An 18,471-nucleotide genomic window follows, 5' to 3' on the forward strand; every position below is an offset into this window, starting at 1 on the left:
AGGGTCCCCTACACGCTTTCGCTTTTGATCACGGGGAGCTGGGTGCCTGTCCGCTGGTGCACCAGGCGCCGGAGGCTTCTGAAAGGCCTTCTGCCTGAGCGAAAAGGCATCCAGCTCCCACACTTTTGCTTTCGTTCGCTGGTGCACCAGGCCTTTCAGAAGCCTCAGGCGTGGCGGAAGCTTCTGAAAGGCCTGGTGCCTGAGCGGACAGGCACCCAGCTCCCCCGCTTTTGATGGTCAGCGGGGCGGGATGTCAGCTCGCTGCCCCAGAGGCCCCTTCTGTGCCGCAGCACAGCCATGGCGCAGACGCTGAGCTCATGCCGCTGCTGGCGATGCAGCTCAGCGTCCCGCCGGCCCAATCAGCTACCCCGACCACCCCGAGTCCCGCCCCCCCCCCCCCGCGCCTCCTGGCCAATCATGGGCATAGCGAAGGTACGGTCAATTTGCATATTTGTCTATTATTAGGTAGGATTGATTTCAGAGAGGGAGAGAAATAGAAACATCAATGATGAGAGAGAATCATTGATCACCTGCCTTCTGCATGCCCCACACCGGGGACCGAACCTGCAGCCCAGGCATGTGCCCTTATCTGGAATCGAACTGTGACCTCCTGGTTCATAGATTGACACTCAACCACTGAGCCACGCCAGCTGGCCAACTTTGGCTTTTTTAGACTCCACATGTAACTGAGAACATGTATTATTTCTCTTTCTCTGTCTCACTTTTTCATTTAGCAGAATGTATTCAAGGTCTGTCCATGTAGCAAAGGGAAGAATTTCCTTCTTTTTTTATGGTTGAATAATACTCCTATATGTGTAGGTAAGTAGGTAGATAGATAGATAGATAGATAGATAGATAGATAATCATGGATATAGTCACTTATGATCCTTTGTATTTCTGTGGTAGCAGTTGTAATGTCTCCAATTTCTGATTTTATTTATTTGCGTTTTCCTCTTCTTTCTTAGTCTAGCTAAAGGTTTGTCAATTTTATTTATCTTTCAAAATAAGCAGAAGCTTAGTTTCATTATTCTTTCCTAATGTTCTTCCAATTTATGGCTTATTTCTGCTCCAACCTATTATTTCCTTCTTTCCACTAACTTTCAGCTTAGTTTTTTCTAGTTCCCTGAGGCATAAAGTTAGATTATTTGATATCTTTCTTTTTTCTTGACATAGACATTCATCACTATAAACTTCCCACTTAGAACTGCTTTAGCTGCATATAATGAATTTTAGTATGTTATTTCCATTTTGTCTCAAGAAATATTTCTATTTCTTCTTTGACCTTCTTTTAGTGTGTTATTTAATTTCCACATATTTGTGAATTTTCCCACTTTCCTCCTATTACTGATTTCTAGTTTCATACCACTGTGGTTGGAACAATACTTGGCATGAGTATCAGTCTTCTTAAATTTGCTAAGATCCATTTTGTGGCCTAACATATGATCTATCCTCAAGAATGTTCCATGTAAATATAAGAAGGAATGTATTCTGCTGCTGTTGGATAGAATGTTCTGTATATGTCTGTTAGGTCCATTCGGCCTAAAGTATATAGTTCAAGACCAATATTTCCTTACCAGTTATATATGACATAAAATATACTGTTATGTAAGATATACTTATAATATGATTTATTTAGCAATATTTTATAAAGTTGAAGATGTACATTTTCTAACCCAGCAATTCCACTTTTGATTATATTCCTTTAAATTGTTGATCTTCACACCAGAATATTTGTTTTTTGAGGGTACATAAAAGCATTTCAATGGATACCAGGGTATAGAAAATAAAATCAGTTTTAGACTTTTAATTTTCATATCTATTCTTTCCTAAAAGTGATCTACCTAAGAACAAACAAAACAAAAAACACCTGCTCCATGCACTCTAAGGTTCATATACTTTGTGCTTTTCCTCACCCCATTTACAAATGCACTGCTGACTTTACAGTCCTCAGATCACTGAATTACCAAAATAAACCATTACAGAACTCTCTTACTTTTGCTACAATAACGGGCCACACCTCAGGTGGAGGCAGCTATATCAGTCTGGGTCCTACCGTGGGACAAGATACAGTAGAGCTCAGCTAATCCAAGATGGAATGTAGAATAAAATAATCAAACCCTGTTTTTTTGAAAGCCACTGAAATGTGACTGTTTGTTACTAGCACATAAATTACCTATCCTGACTGATATAAAGACAAGCCCCTGGCCACTTTAATCTATATTATGGTGACTTATTTTTGAATAAAGAGGGCATTTTTGTTTCTCATTGGTTTTTAAAATATACCTTAAAATTTGTATTAACACATATCTGAATTTTTAAAAATGAAGTCACACTTTCTCAAAGAGTTTAATTCGGCTAATAGTTTTGCAAAATAAATTTCAGGTTGTCATTTTCAGTGAATTGAATTAAGATAAATCTTAGTTCTACGATATTGATGAAAATATCTTTAGAACATGAGAGTACTGCATTTTATAAAAATTATTACATTAGCAAAGCTATATTAAAATTAACAACATATTCATTTCCCCCAAAAAAACTTTCTGATTATATTTGGTTAAACAAGATGCCTCTAAGTAAAAAAGCAACCAATATAACTAATCATTTTTCCATTAAAGCCCTGTTGGTATATTTCCCAGAAAGTGAGAAAGTAATGACTATAATATCTGTAAAATAAAATATTTTCCAAGTCAGGTTTTTTCCAAATCTTCATTTTCAATAAAATTGAAGGCAGACCTAATTGAGTTGTCAGATGATAGATCATCAATGGTTATGATAGATAATTGCCTTATTTTCTCAATATAACATAAGTTCAAATAATTGATATAGTTTTAGTAAACACCCCATCCACTTTTTTTTTTTTAATTTCCTCCAGTCGATTTTAATAAGTGACAGTACTGCATCACCAGCTACACAGTTCAGGGTGAGAATTTTCTAATAAACCTTTCTGATACTAAACTGCTTCCTTTCATATCACCCTAAGATCTACCCTGAGCAGAGGGAAAAGAAGCCTGGCTGGGCCCTGAGTTCCTTGGGGGAAATCAAGTCCATGTGTTGCCTCTTAGCAAGAAGATGGGGCAGAGAGAGTACTTCTAGCCCACAACGGAAGGACTAACAAGCAAAAAACAAATTGCTTCATCCTTCCTGTGAGGCCTTCCCCCAGCCTTTATAAAGGAACTATGTCCTCCACCGCAGGTACTTTTCAATTTAACAGTGGCTCACATTGTTTCTTGCAGCAGAGAGTCCTGGGCTCCTCCTGGAGCCTCTGCCCTCCTCTACTCCCAGCGGCAGTGGGCCAGGGCAAGGTTGGCCTCAGCCTCCTGATGCCTGTCATGCTTCCTCTGGACCTCAGGGCCCTGGTTGTGGAATGCCTCCAGCAGCTAGCCGACAGCTTCTCTGGCATCAGCATCTGCCGAGCTTCTCCCTGCGCTCAGTAATCATCCACTCCATGACCAGGAAGCAATGCCTCTGGTTAGCTAGCAGCACTGGGACCTGGTAGAAATGGCCACCCTTGCCCGGCCATAGTGGTTGACCATCAACCTATGAATCCGGAGGATACAGTTCGATTCCGGTCAGGGCACATGCCCAGGTTGCGGGCTCGATCCCCAGGAGGGGGCATGCAGGAGGCAGCTAATCAATGATTCTCATTGACATTTCTCTCTCTCTCTCTCTCCTCTCCCTTCCTCTCTGAAATCAATAAAAATACTTTTTTTTAAATAAAGAAAGAAAGAAATGGCCACCTTTGAAGATGGGTACCAGCCCGACCTCAGGCTCACAGATCTTCGGTACTTGGTGGAAGATGGTGTAGTTGTTGTGTTCAGTGTTTGCCTGTTCCTCTGCAGAGGCAGCATGGTACTTCTCAAACTGCTTCCTTGTCACAGCTTTCAGAGCCTGTGTCATGAAGGATCTGGCCAGTACTTTGCTTCCTCCTTTCATCATCACATTGGTGAAGTTACTGATCAAAGGGTCTTCAAAAACAGAGCTTGTTTTCATGGCTCCTGCTCAGACTTCTCCTCCTCAGTCAGCTCTGCCCTTGCAGTAATATTCCTTGTCAATCTGAGGATCCTGGGATTCAGGGCGACAGGGCTCCACCTCACCTGGGTTAGCCCTGGAAGCCATAGGCAGCACTGTTTAGACCAGTGCTAGGTCTGACCATCGTTCATGCTGCCTTCACACACAACCCGCCCACTTTTTTATGTGAATAAGATTCTCAGCAGCTTCAGCCATAATAATAGAAAGCAGAAATAGAGTTGATGCTTAATTCATATCTTTCTATTCATAACTATTTTCCCCATGTATATATAAACTATAAAAAAACACTCAAATACATTTTATCTAATGTTTCTAATAAAACTTTTATGTTTATGTTAAATAACTATTCACCAAAGTAATTATGTTGCCTTGGCTAATTGTGTACTACTACTAATAGTGCTAATAACTCAGTTCAGAATAAAATGTTTTAAAATTCAGAGTCTTTTGTCATGGAAAAAAATCTTTTAAAAATGTTGATTTAGCACAGCCGGCATGGCTCAGTGATTGAGTGTCAACCTATGAACCAGGAGGCCATGGTTTGATTCCCAGTCAGGGCACCTGCTTGGGTTGTGGGCTCAATCCCTAGTGTGAGGCGTGCAGGAGGCAGCCGATCAATGACTCTTTCTCATCATTGATGTTTCTATCTCTCTCTCTCCCTCACTCTCCTCTCTGAAATCAATAAAAATGTATTTTAATATAAATAAATTAATTTTTATTTATATTTAGTTGTAGAAAAATATATAGGGCAATTAAGAAAATATTTTCAAACATCAAAAACTGCATTAGGGGTCAGGGAGTGGGACAGGCATCCATAGTGGGTCGACTTTTGGAGCTTGTGGAGGTGAATGGGGAACCAGTAATATGGTGGAACAGGATGTGGAAAATGAGCTTCTGGATTATGAGGAAGATGAAGAGCCCCAGGCACCTGCAGAGAGCCTCCCAGAACCCCCCAAGAAAGATGTCAAGGAGTCCTACGTTTCCATCCACAGCTCTGGCTTCCGAGACGTTCTGCTGAAGCCTGAGCTCCTGAGAGCCATAGTGGACTGTGGCTTTGAGCATCCATCTGAGGTTCAGCACGAGTGTATTCCCCAAGGCATCCTGGGCATGGATGTCCTGTGCCAGGCCAAGTCTGGAATGGGCAAGACTGTAGTCTTCGTCCTGGTCACCCTACAGCAGATTGAGCCGTCAATGGACAGGTGACAGCCCTGGTCATGGGCCACACTCGGGTGCTGGCCGTTCAGATAAGCAAGGAGTATGAGTGCTTCTCCAAGTACATGCCCAGTGTCAAGGTGTCCGTGCTCTTCACGGGTCTTTCTATCAAGGACGAAGAGGTGTTGAAGAAGAACTGTCCCCACATTGTGGTGGGGACTCCAGGATGCATCTTGGCACTCCTGTGGAACAGAAGCCTCCACCTGAGAAACGTGAAGCACTTCATGCTAGATGAGTGTGACAAGATGCTGGAACAGCTGGACTTGCGGCGGGATGTACAGGAGATCTTTCACCTGACACCACGCAAGAAGCAGTGCATGATGTTCAGCGCCACCCTGAGCAAGGAGATCCGGCCTGTCTGCAGGAAGTTCATGCAAGGTCCCATGGAGGTGTTTGTGGACGTCGAGACCAAGCTCACACTGCATGGACTGCAGCAGTACTATGACAAGCTCAAAGACAGCGAAAAGAATCATAAACTCTTCTACCTCCTGGATGTGCTAGAGTTTCACCAGGTGGTGATCTTCATGAAGTTGGTGCAGCACTGCATGGCCCTGGCCCAGCTACTCATGGAGCAGAACTTCCTGGCCATCGCCATCCATAGGGGCATGCCCCAAGAGGAGCGCCTATCACGCTATCAGCAGTTCAAGGACTTTCAGGGGCGGATCCTGGTGGCCACCAATCTGTTTTGCCGAGGGATGGACATTGAGCGAGTTAACATTGTCCTCAATTATGACATAATTATGACATGCCTGAGGACTCGGACACCTACCTCCACCAGGTGGCACGTGCGGGTCGCTTTGGCACCAAAGGCCTGGCTATCACTTTTGTGTCTGATGAGAATGATGCCAAAATCCTCACTGATGTTCAGGACAGGTTTGAAGTAAATGTGGCAGAGCTTCCTGAAGAAATTGACATCTCCACATACATTGAGCAGAGCCAGTAACCACACACCTGACATTCCGGACCCACCCTGCTTCCCACGTGCTGCTTCAAGTCCTATTTCCAGGCGACACTGGGGCTTTCTTTTTACTGTTCAAAAACTGTAGATTTGTGTGAGAATAAATTTTTATTATGAAAAACACTGCATTAGGATAAAAATGTTGTTTAGAATGGAAATGTGAATTCAAGAAGAAAATAAAAACAATGAAATTTCAGACTATTATATGATAGATGATAGAGCTTATGTTTCTTTATATTGATGGTGATGGTGCTACCAACCTATTTTGATATCTAAACAATTGTATTTTAAAATGTCAATATTTACAAAAAGTCAAAAATCACATTTGCCACTATTCAAATTTGAAATAAAAAAATTAAGTATTATCTTGAAACTGTGCAAGAAATCACTTAGTTTAAGATTATTTTAGGAGGTACATAAGAGTTGCTTTAAAGAAATTTTCATGCATGTGCACTTGGAGAAATGTAAAAGAACATCATTCTAATGTTGCTTGAAATAAGAAAAACTTAAGAGAGAAAAATATTCATCAACAGAAGAATGAAGGAAAAATGTGTGTGTGTGTGTGTGTGTGTGTGTGTGTGTGTGTGTGTGTGTGTGTATTACACTACTATATGGGAACTAAAATGATGAACCAGATGTATATACTAGTAAATAAACATGAATGAATGTAAAAAATATGATGTTGACAAGAAAGCTAAATTATTTATGTTTAAACTAGCAAAACATTTAAAACTATTGAAACATGTTGTTTAACTAGAAAATATAGAACAAAAATTTAAAACATTCATAGAATTAATAAACATCAAATTCATGACAAAGGTTAATTCTCAAGAGGAAAAAAAGGGAAAATGAGATTAATGAGGTTGTACACAGGGGCTTCAACTGAACCTGTAATTTTTTTTTTCTTAATTTATAAATCTAAGGCAGTTTTAGCCAAATGTTAGAGTTATCAAAACTTTGTAAAGCTGAGAGGTGGGCATATTGGTTGTTATACCTATATGTACAGTTGAATAATTTATTAATAAAAATAGCTAAAAGTAAAAGATATATATAAAATAAAAAAATAATATAATATATCCTAAAATGGCACAGGGAAGAATGTTTTTAATTACCAATCCAACAGATCATAGGAAAAAAGAAAAATAAAATACAAAGAAAAAAATGATTTAAAAACATGGTGGAAGTTTAAATAAATCAATAAGTACAATATACACTTGAGTGGCCAGATTATTATGATCTCTGAATGCATAATAATCTGGCCACTCAAGTGTATATCCTATATAATAAAAGGCTAATATGCAAATTGTCCCCTTGACCAAGAGTTCGACCAGCAGACAGGCCAGCCAACCGCCCATGTCCCCTCCCCGTGGCCAGGCTGGCTGGACCCCACCCATGCACAAATTCATGCACCAGGCCTCTAATACACACACACACACACACACACACACACACACACACACACACAATGAGTGGCCAGATTATTATGCGTTCAGAGATCATAATAATCTGGCCACTCAGTGTATGTAAGGAGAATAAAGCCACTATTAAAAAAACAGAGACCCTGTGATTTTTTAAAAGCCAGCCATGTAATGCTTGCAAGAGACACAACTTAAACAAAATGGCACACAACAATTAAAGATAAGAGATTTAAGAAATAACAGGCAAATTTTTTCCTAAGAAAAGCTATTGTAGATATATTAATGTTAGATAAAATGGAATTTAAGGCAAAAGGTAATAATGGGGTTAAGGAGATAATCTACATAATTAAAGTGAGATCAAAAGTCTTAAATCAATATGTATTTAACAATATATATAAAAAGCAAAAAACTGACAAAAGTATAAGATATTGACAAACCATAGTCATGAAGAAAGATTTTTATCCCATTTATATCACAATATGATAAGTTGAGTAACTTCCCCACCTTCCAAATCTATAAAATATAGAAAATTTGGACAACCAAATTAGTATTTAGACTTCATAGGTATATCTAAATAGAACCCTGCAAAAAAAGAAAGAAAGAAAACAAAATGAAAGTACTCTAGTCCCCCCTTACTCAAAAGGGATACATTCCAAGACACCCCCACCCCCAGTGAACACCTGAAATTGTAGATAATATCAAACCCTATATATATATATACACTATGTTTTTTCTTATACATGCATACCAATAATAAACTTTAATTTAAAAATTAGACACAGAAAGATGCTAACAAAAAAACTGCTAATAACAAAATAGAATAATAGAACAATTACAACAATATATGTAATACAAGTTATGTAAATATGGTCTTCCCTCTATCTCTATCTCTATCTCTTCCCAAATACAGTATTGAACTCTACTAACCTTTTCACTTAAAGAGGCACTTTCCAACTTCTCTTTGGCATAATTTTTGTGCTTTGGGGCCATTATTAAGTAAAATAAGGGTTATTTGAACACAAGCAGTGTGATACTACAACAGTCAATTTGATAACCCAGGTGGTAGTAAGTGACTGATAGGCAGAGAGTGTATACAGCAAGGAGTCACTGGATAAATGGATAATTCACCTCCAAGGCTGCATGGAGCAGATAGGCACAAGATTATACTATGCTACTCAGAACAATGCACAATTTAAAATTTATGAATTGTTTATTTCTGGAATTTTCCATTTAATATTTTGGACCACAGTTGACCACAGGTAACTGAAACGGTGGAATGTGAAACCCTGAATAAAAGGGACTATTGCATATTTTCCTTTCAAGTGTCCATAGAAAATGATGAAAATGACACAAGTTAGCTTTTAAAAGAAGTCTCAACAAATTCCAAGTCATCACACAGTTCACACTCCGTTACCACAATAAAAATAAGTTAGAAAACAATAAAATGATCATTTTAAGTACTGACATAGGTTTGAAAACTTTTGTTTTAATGGATTCTTAAACTAAGAAGGGACTCTCAGGTCCTGTCCAGTCCAATTTATAAAATATGTACCAGAATGAGATCAAGAGTTTAAGTGCCACTCAGACAGTTGCAGTAACTCATGGAATCCACTAGATGTCAGTGTGACTTTATCTTTATTCTCATTTGCCCAAATGGTGCAGTTCACAGATCATCCCGTTCAACTAATTGGATTTCAGACCTAATCTTAAACCCTTTTAGGGTTGATTCAAATATCTAATAATAATAAAATATTAATATATATAATGAATAATTTTAATGTGCTATACAAATGTAAATTTTTGTCCACAATAGTTCCCTAAATCTTTTTCTGAATATTTTTTGTGAATTATTTATTACCTTGCTAAAGCAGTTTTGTAGGATTTTAAAGGCCTTTTAAGAGGTAAAGGCAATACAAATGCCTGTCTTGGCTCATGCTTCAGACTTTCCTAATATCTTAAGCAGCATCTGGCCTCAGCGTGCCCTGTACCTCTCAATAAGGTGGCCCCAGGCATGGCACTAGTAGCAGCCAGCTTTAGTTCATAACTTGGCCTCTCCTGGGCACCTCCAAGCCAAGCACAAGTAGCAGCCATCTGCAGATCACTTTGTAGCTCATGTTGGGTGGCCCAATACAGAACATGGTGGCAGCTGACCTTGGCCTGCATCTCTCAAGAGGCCCTAGAGCCAACACACTTGGTAGACAGCTTCAAACCATGTCAAAGCACCACACAACCACATCCACAAGCGACACATTCAAGAGGTGGTCTCAGCAGACACCAGAGCCCCGCTAAAGCAAGTCCTGCTCCAAAGGGTCAGGCTCTGCACAGCAACTTCTCTGCTCTAGTTACAGCCAGTCATTGCAGCCTATTGACCTGGGGGGGTAATCTTTCCCATTGATGTGCCAAGAGCAATAAAGGCTCAACTACAACAGGAGGGCATGCACAGCCCACATGGGGGTGCACCTGGAGTACCCAGGTCAGGTAAACAAGGAGGCTGTGCCATTGGGCCCTATAGGACACCTACTACAGAAGGCCACTCATTCAAGCCTGGAAGATGTAGCAGTCCTACCAAATCCATAGAAACAAACACAGGGAGGCTGCCAAAAGGAGAAGACAAAAAGAAATATGTCACAAATGTAAGAACAGAACAAAACTCAAGAAAAAGAACTAAACAAAATAGAGACAAGCAATCTACCAATGTAGAGTTCAAAACACTGGCTATAAGGATAATTCAATGAAATTAGGGCAAGAGTAAAGGAACTTAGTAAGAACTTCAATAGGAAACATAAAAACGGTGAGAGAAAACAAAAAAAGATCTAGTCGGAAATGAAGATTACAATAACTGAAATGAAGGATACATTACAGGAAATCAACAGTAAAATAGATGAAGCAGGGGATCAAGTCAGATTTGGAAGATAAGGAAGCAGAAAACACCAAGTCAAAAAAGAAAAAAATTCCAAAAAATAATGAAGATAGCATAAGGAGCCTCTGGGACAACTTTAAATATACCAACATTTGCGTCATGGAAATGCCAGAATAAGAAAGAGAGCAAGGAATTGAAAACCTATGTGAAAAAATAATGGCAGAAAACTTCCCTAACCTGGTGAGGGAGACAGACATACAAGTGCAGGAAGCACAGAGAGTCCTAAACAAGATGAACCCAAAGAGGCCTACACCAAGACACATCATAGTTAAAATGCCAAAGGTTAAAGTAAAAGGGAGAATCTTAAAAGCAGCAAGAGAAATGCAGTTAGTTATCTTTAAGGGAACTCCCATTAGACTGTCAGCTTATTTCTCAACAGAAACTTAGTAGGCTGGAAGGGACTAGCAAAAAATATTCAAAGTGGTGAAAAACAAGGATCTACAACCAAGATTACTCTACCCAACAAAGATTTTGGAATTGACATATAAAGAGCTTCCCATACAAGAAAAAGCTGAATGAGCTCATCTTTAAGAATACAAAGAAGAAAAGATTAAAAATATGAATAATAGAACAATAAATACATATCTATCAAGAATTGCATTTAAAATAAAAATAAATAAGAAGAACAGAAACAAATTCATACATACAAAGAACATTTTGACAGTTGCCTGATGATAGGGAGGTTGGGGGGAATGAGTAAAAAAGGTGAAAGGATTAAGAAGTACAACTTGGCAATTATAGAATAGTCATGGCGATATAAAGCACAGCATAAGGAATACAGTCAACAATATTGTAATAATTTCTCTGGCCAGGTGGCTCAGTTGGTTGGGGCATCATCCTAAACACCAAAGATTGAGGATTCATTTAACAGTCAGGACACATACCTAGGTTGCGGGTTTGATTCCCTGCCTGTTAGGATATGTTCAGGAGGCAACCAAACAATGTTTCTCTCTCACATTGATGTTTCTTTCTCTCTCTATCCCCCCTTCCTCTCTCTTTAAAAATCAATAAACATATCCTCAGGTAAGAATTAAAAATATATATATATTGTAATAACTATGTCAGATGGGTATAAGATTTATCGGATGATCACTTAGTAAGTTATATAATGTCTAATCACTGGGTTGTACACCTGAAACTAATATAATATATGTCAACTATAATTGAAAAATAAAAAAATTATTTAAAGTAAAAAAGGAAAATTTACATAAAATTTTTTAAAGAGACAAAGGCAAACCTAATTTATTTCCCCTATTGCTTTGGAGGTACAAATTCCTCTAAGTTGTCTTCAAGTCATATATGTACATAAATTGAGTTCCTCTTAGAAATTCAGCCCTGGGACAAAGTAATACCAATAGTGAAAAAGATCTTGAAAAACCATCTACATATTCTAACTGACTGCACCTTAAAAACTGACACATTGAGAACTCTTCTATTTTTAAAGACTGCAGGGAAGGAAATCATCAGTCAGGAAGTTCTTCCTGTCTAATCTAAATCCCTCCTGGTGAAGTTTAATGCCATTTCCTCTAGCATGAACCTTTTCAGTGAGGATAAAAGAATAAACTGCCCACCATCCTCATGTAGAGACTAACCCTTTACATCCTGGAATATGTGTATATAATAAGGCTCTCATGAGCTACAAAGTGAATCTCAACAAGGGAGGCAGCACGAGGAACTGTCAGGTGAAGTAGTAATAGTCCAAAAGTTAATGGTCTCAAAGGTTCAAAGAGAATCTCTAACAAAAGAGATTAAAGTAAAGAGATATGGGTCCTTATCTCTACCAGCAATCCGGATTACTTTAGGGGGCTGGATTAAATATAATCATGATGGAGCATCTACTATGAGCAAGGTGCTTTAACTAATTCTTATAATCCTTACAACTGGCCTGCAAGGTAGAAGGGGTTATTATTATCACTATTGCCATTATGATTTTAACCACTTTCAAATAAGAAAACTGAAGCTCAGGAAGGTTAATTATTTTGACCAAGGTCACACAGCTGGTAGGAGACAGAGCTAGGCTCTCAGTTCTGTCAGGACTCCAAGGTGGACTCCAAGGCTGGGCTAGTACAGAACACCTCTGCCCTTCAAGTTCTTCCAGCTATACAGAGATGGCCTCTTAAAAAGAAAACATAAAAATAGGAGGCAGGGTGGGTTTCCTCATCCAGGTCACTGCTCCTCCTTTAACCTTAACATAGGTCACTGAAAGTTAACACTGTGTGAGTTAATATAGGATGCTCAGTTGTTCTGTTTGTACACTAGGGACAGAGGTACTCAAATATAAATAGTACTTCCGAGTAAATGAAAATGGTTACCATGGGAAGTTGTGGAATCTAAAGCTCTGAATATATACATACATACATACATATATATATATATATATATATATATATATATATATATATATATATATATATATATAATATTCGCAATCATCTGGGGTGGTTAAATTTAGCCCTACCTAAAGTCAGGATATGGACTAGAAAGAATCATTCATCTAAGCCTGACCGATCTTTAACACAGGATTAGGTTGTCCTTTGCCTCTGCAGTACAAATACCTGTTGTGTCCTTTCCCTTTCCTTTCTTTTTGTCTTTCTTTTTCTCCTCTTCCTTTCTTTCTGAAACCACCAGAAGGGGGGTGGTGATGGGGAAATGGGAGAAAGGTACAGACTTCCAGTTATAAAAGAAGTTAAGTTCTAGGGATGTAATGTACAGCATGGTGACTCTAGTTAATAACACTGTATTGCCTAGCTCAGTGGTCGGCAAACTGTGGCTCGCGAGCCACATGCGGCTCACGAGCCGCCATTTGCCGCTCTGTTGACTAATGAGTTTGCCGACCACTGGCCTAGCTGAAAGTTGCTAAGAGAGATCTTCAAAGTTCTCATCACGAGGGGAAAAAAAAGTGTAACTATGCAAGCTGATGGATGTTAACTAGACTTATTGTGATAATCATTTTGCTATATACACAAATATCAAAGCATTGTACTGTACACCTTAAACTAATACAATGTTATATGTCAATTACATCTCAATAAAACTGAAAAAAATAATTACAAGTCAACCATATACTCATTGAGAATAAAAATTAAACAATACAGCCCAGCCTGCGTGGCTCAGTGGTTGAATGTCGACCTATGAACCAGGAGGTCACGGCTTGATTCCAGTCAGGGCACACGCCCAGTTTGATGGCTCAATCCCCAGTGTGAGGCATGCAGGAGGCAGCTAATCAATGATTCTCTCTCATCATTGATATTTCTATCTCTCCGTTCCTCTCTGAAATCAATAATATACTTTAAATAAAATTAAACAGTATAGGCATATAGAAAGTTAAAAGAGATTAAATTCCTCACTTGCCCTGTCTCCACCCCTTTTCTCCAGGTAGTAACCACTGACAATAGTTTGATGCATATCCTTCAGGGCAAAGTCTATTCATTTACAAAGAAAAGGGAAGGTGAGGAGCAGAGACAGAAGGAAGAGAGAATGGGGGGGGGGGGGGGAGGATAGTTTTACAGAACTGGGATAATATTGTTCACGTTGTTCTATAGCCTGCTTCTTTTACCCAAAACTATCTTATAAACTTCTAACGTTTATACTTTCTTTTAACAGCTACACAGTATTTGTGAACATAGATGTGCCACAATTTGTTAACCATTGCAAACACTCTCCAATTGGTTCCTATTCCAAGCATGACTGCAATGACGTCCTTGCCCACACATCTCTTCGCACTTAATGTGAATATTTCCAGGGACAGGTTTCTACAAGGGAGATTGTTGGGTCAAAGGTACGGCAATTAGAGTTTTTGATAGGCGATGTGAAATTGTTCTTCAAAAGTTCCTAGGAAGTTACCGTTCAGTTTGGCTTTTTTTTTTTTTAAACTCTTTACATTAGTTAGAAAACATCCTTACGTCCACAAAACAGAAAAATAGGAATGATGAATAGAGAATATACAACGGTTTAAGGGTCATAATTTAAGGATACTTTCCACATCCTTCTATTAATATTTTGTGAAATTGTTGCTTTATCTCATGGCAGAAAAGTGACAAGCATGAGGTTGGTTGGTTTCTTGGCTTTTTATTTTTAAGACCTTTTTTTAGAGCAGTTTTAGGTTCACAGCAAAATTAAGAGGAAGGTTCAGAAATTTCCTATATACTCTCTGTCCCCACATATGCATAGCCTCCCCGACTACCATCACCCCTCATCAGAGTGGTACATTTGTTATAACTGATGAACTTTCATTGACATATCATAACCATACAAAGTCCATAGTTTACCTTCAGGTTCTCTCTTGATGCTATACATTCTACGGGTTTGGACAAATGTATAATGACATGTGTCCATCATTATAGTGTCATACGGAGTATTTTACTGGCCTAAAACTCCTCTGTTCTCCACCAATTCGTTCCCCACTCCACAAGCCCTGGCAACCACTGATCTTTTTACTATCTCACAGTTTTGTCTTATTGTATGTTTTTTTTTAATGCCTTTTCAGATTGGTTTCTTTCACTTAGTAATATGCATTTATGCTTCATTCATGCATTTTCATAGCTTGACAATCCATTTCTTCTTAGCATTGAATAATATCCCATTGTCTGGGTGTACCACAGTTTATCCATTCACCTACCAAAAGACATCATGGTTGCTTCCAAGTTTGGGCACCTAATAATAAGGCTGCTAGAAATATCTGTGTGTGGGCTTTTGTGTGGACATAAGTTTTCAACTCCTTTGAGTAAACACTAAGGAGTGTGATTGCTGGATTAATATGGTAAGAGTATGCTGTTTTCTGAGACACTGCCAGACTGTCTTCCAAAGTGGCTGTACCATTTTGCATGCCCACCTGTAACAAATGAGAGTTCCTGTTGCTCCACAATCCTTGCCAGCATTTGGTGCTCTCAGTGTTCTGGATATTGGCCATTCTACTAGGTGTTATCTCACTGTTGTTTTAATTTGCATTCCCCTGATGACATTTGTTGTGGAGCATCTTTTCATATGCTTATTTGCCATCTATGTATCTTCATTGATGAGGTGTTTGTTACAGTCTTTGGCCCACTTTGTAATCAATAAGGTTGGTTGTTTTCTTATTGTTGAGTTTTAAGAGTCAAGTTCTTTATATATTTTGGATAAGTCTTTTATCATGTGTGTCTTTTGCAAATATTGTCTCCCAGTCTTTGGCTAGCCTTTATTCTCTTGACATTTTCTTTCCAGAGTAAAAGTTTTTAAAATTTAATGGAGTCCACCTTATCCATTATTTTTTTCATGGATTGTTTTTGGTGTTGTACCTAAAAAGTCATTATGATGGAGGTCTTGTGATTCCGTTACAATAGGGAGTTTCCTCATTCACTCTTCATTTGCTGCTGTTTCAGTTGACAACTTCCCTTCCCAATAAAAATTCACTTACACCTCCTACCTTTGTAGTTCTGGTATCCACTTTACTACATAATAGAAGTACATGTTGCTGCAAGAAAATAAGCATGGCTTTTGGCAAATTAAAGTGCATGTCATTTCTTAATACACTACAAAGGGGAAATAAATTGAAGTATACAAGTTCAAGTCTAAAATTTTAGTATTTTTCTGTGCAGATCTGTGCACCTGTGAGAGGGTGTCCAGTTTGTCTAGTGCTTGTTATTTAGAGAGTCGGACTACTATTATGTGTTGCTAATCATTGACTGTAGTCCCAAAAAAGCCTTATGAAAATGTTATGCCCTGTGTCACAGCAGAGTAATAGAAAACAAAATTGTAATTTACAAACCATTCATTTTTGAGTAAATGCTACACTCAAGTTTATCTAGGTTTTGTCCTGTATTATCTTCTAGGAATTTTATAGTTTTGCATTTTTTTTAACATCTAGATCTATGATCCATTTTGAGTTAATTTTTGTGAAGGATATAAGGTCTGTGTCAAGATTCATTTGCATGTGGATGTCAAATTGTCCCAGCACAATTTGTCTTTTCTCCATTATATATTACCTTTGCCCCTTTATCAAAGACTAGTAGCCCTGCGCATGAATCCATGTGCCAGTAGCTCTCTGTGGGGCCTGGCAGCTCCGTGCCCACTGCCCAGAGGCTCTCCGCAGCCCAGAGGCCCTCCGGGGCTGGGGCGGGACGCTTGCCTTGTCGCCGCAGTGACAAAGCAAGCATTCTGCCAGGCCGCTCACACTGCCTGCTCTCAGCGGCCACCCCCCAGGACTGGGGTACTCCAGCAGGGCTGAGGGGACTGGGCGCCACCATCTTGTGGCTATGGGCGTCGCCATCTTTGTGATGGAGTGATGGTTAATTTGCATATTGCCCTCTTATTAGATAGGATTAGTTCACTGTATCTATGTAGGTCTACTTCTTGCCTCTCTATTCTGTTCCACTGATCTCTATGTCTATTCTTTTGCCAGTTCCACACTGTTTTGATTATTGTAGCTGTAGAGTAAGTCTTGAAGTTAGGTAGTGTCCATTCTCCAATTTTGTTCTTTTTTTAATACTGTGTTTGCTGTTCTTGGTCTTTTGCCTCTTCATATAAACATAAGAATCAGTTTGTCAATATCCACAAAATAACTTGCTGGAATTTTGACTGGTGTTGTAGCAAATCTATAGATCAAGTTAGGAAGAACTGACACCTTAACCCTTTGCACTCGCTTGCTTTTTCCTCGATTCCTTTATTCTAATGCTAACCATGTCAAGTCACACTCGACATCCGAGTGCAAAAGGTTAACAATATTGTCAGTTTTTAATTTAGTTAAAAATCATATATACAGTGAAGCTCACATATCTAAAGTATACAATTTAATGAGTTTAGATAAATGTAACAGGGAATATTTATTTACATCACCTCAGAAAGTTCCCTTATATCCACATCTAGTAAATACCAAATTCTATAAATATTCCCATGCACATCTTTTTATTAACATGTTTTCAGTTTCTTTGAGTAAGTACCTAGGAGTAGAATTACTGAGTGATAGGGTAGTTTTATGTTTAACTTCATAAAAAATTACCATATAGGTGGCTCCATTTTATATTCCCACTAACACTGTAGGCAAGTTTTGGGTATTCCACAGTCGTACCAAGATTTGGTATGAAATTGTATATTACTAAGGTTTTAATTTACAATTTTCTGAGAATTAATGGTGTTTGGGCACTTATTCTTGTACATGTTTTCTTTTGTGTAGTATCTGTTCAAGTGTTTTTCCAATTTTAAATTCTTGTTTGGTTTTTAATTGTTGGAGTTCTTGGTGTATTCTCTACATAAGCCCTTTCTCAGACGTGTGTATTATATTTTCTCACAGTCTATTGCTTATTATTTCATTTTATTAATGGGTCCTTTAGATAAGCAGAAGTTTTTAAATTTTTATGAAGTACAAATTAAAAATTTTCCTTTCATATTAGTGTTTTTCTCTCCTAAAAAAATCTTTGACAACCTATGATCTCAAAAAAATTCTATGCTTTCTTCTAGAAACTTTCTAGTTTTAGCTTTTAGGTTCAGATATAAAATTTATCTCAATTCCTGTATATGGTATGAGGTAGGAACTAAGGCTCATATTTTTCTGTATGTTTAGCCAATTGTTCTAGTACTATCCTATATAATAAAGAGGTGATATGCAAATTGACCATCACTCCAACACACAAGATGGCCGCCCCCATGTGGTCAAAGATGGCCACTACAAGATGGCCAGCAGGGGAGGGCAGTTGTGGGCGATCAGGCCAGCAGGGGAGGGCAGTTGGGGGTGATCAGGCCTGCAGGGGAGGGCAGTTAGGGCAATCAGGCCTGTAGGGGAGGGCAGTTGAGGGCAACCAGGCTGGCAAGGGAGATCAGTTAGGGGTGACCGGACCAGCAGGGGAGGGCAGTTGGGGGCGACCAGGCTGGCAAGGGAGGGCAGTTAGGGGTAACCAGGCCAGCAGGGAAAGGCAGTTGGGGCAACCAGGTTGGCAGGGGAGTAGTTAGGTGTCGATCAGGCTGGC

The 18,471-nt window shown here is 38.9% G+C and overlaps 2 pseudogenes; one reads left to right on the forward strand and one right to left on the reverse strand.

Annotated features, from left to right (window-relative positions):
• Positions 1–3,272: 3,272 nt before the first annotated feature.
• Positions 3,273–4,160, reverse strand: LOC129151505 (28S ribosomal protein S7, mitochondrial-like; annotated as a pseudogene).
• A 730-nt stretch (positions 4,161–4,890) lies between these two features.
• LOC103292832 (ATP-dependent RNA helicase DDX39A-like) lies at positions 4,891–6,261 on the forward strand (annotated as a pseudogene).
• Positions 6,262–18,471: the final 12,210 nt, after the last annotated feature.

The sequence above is a fragment of the Eptesicus fuscus genome, chromosome 14, assembly GCF_027574615.1.
Source record: "Eptesicus fuscus isolate TK198812 chromosome 14, DD_ASM_mEF_20220401, whole genome shotgun sequence".
NCBI lineage: Eukaryota > Metazoa > Chordata > Mammalia > Chiroptera > Vespertilionidae > Eptesicus > Eptesicus fuscus.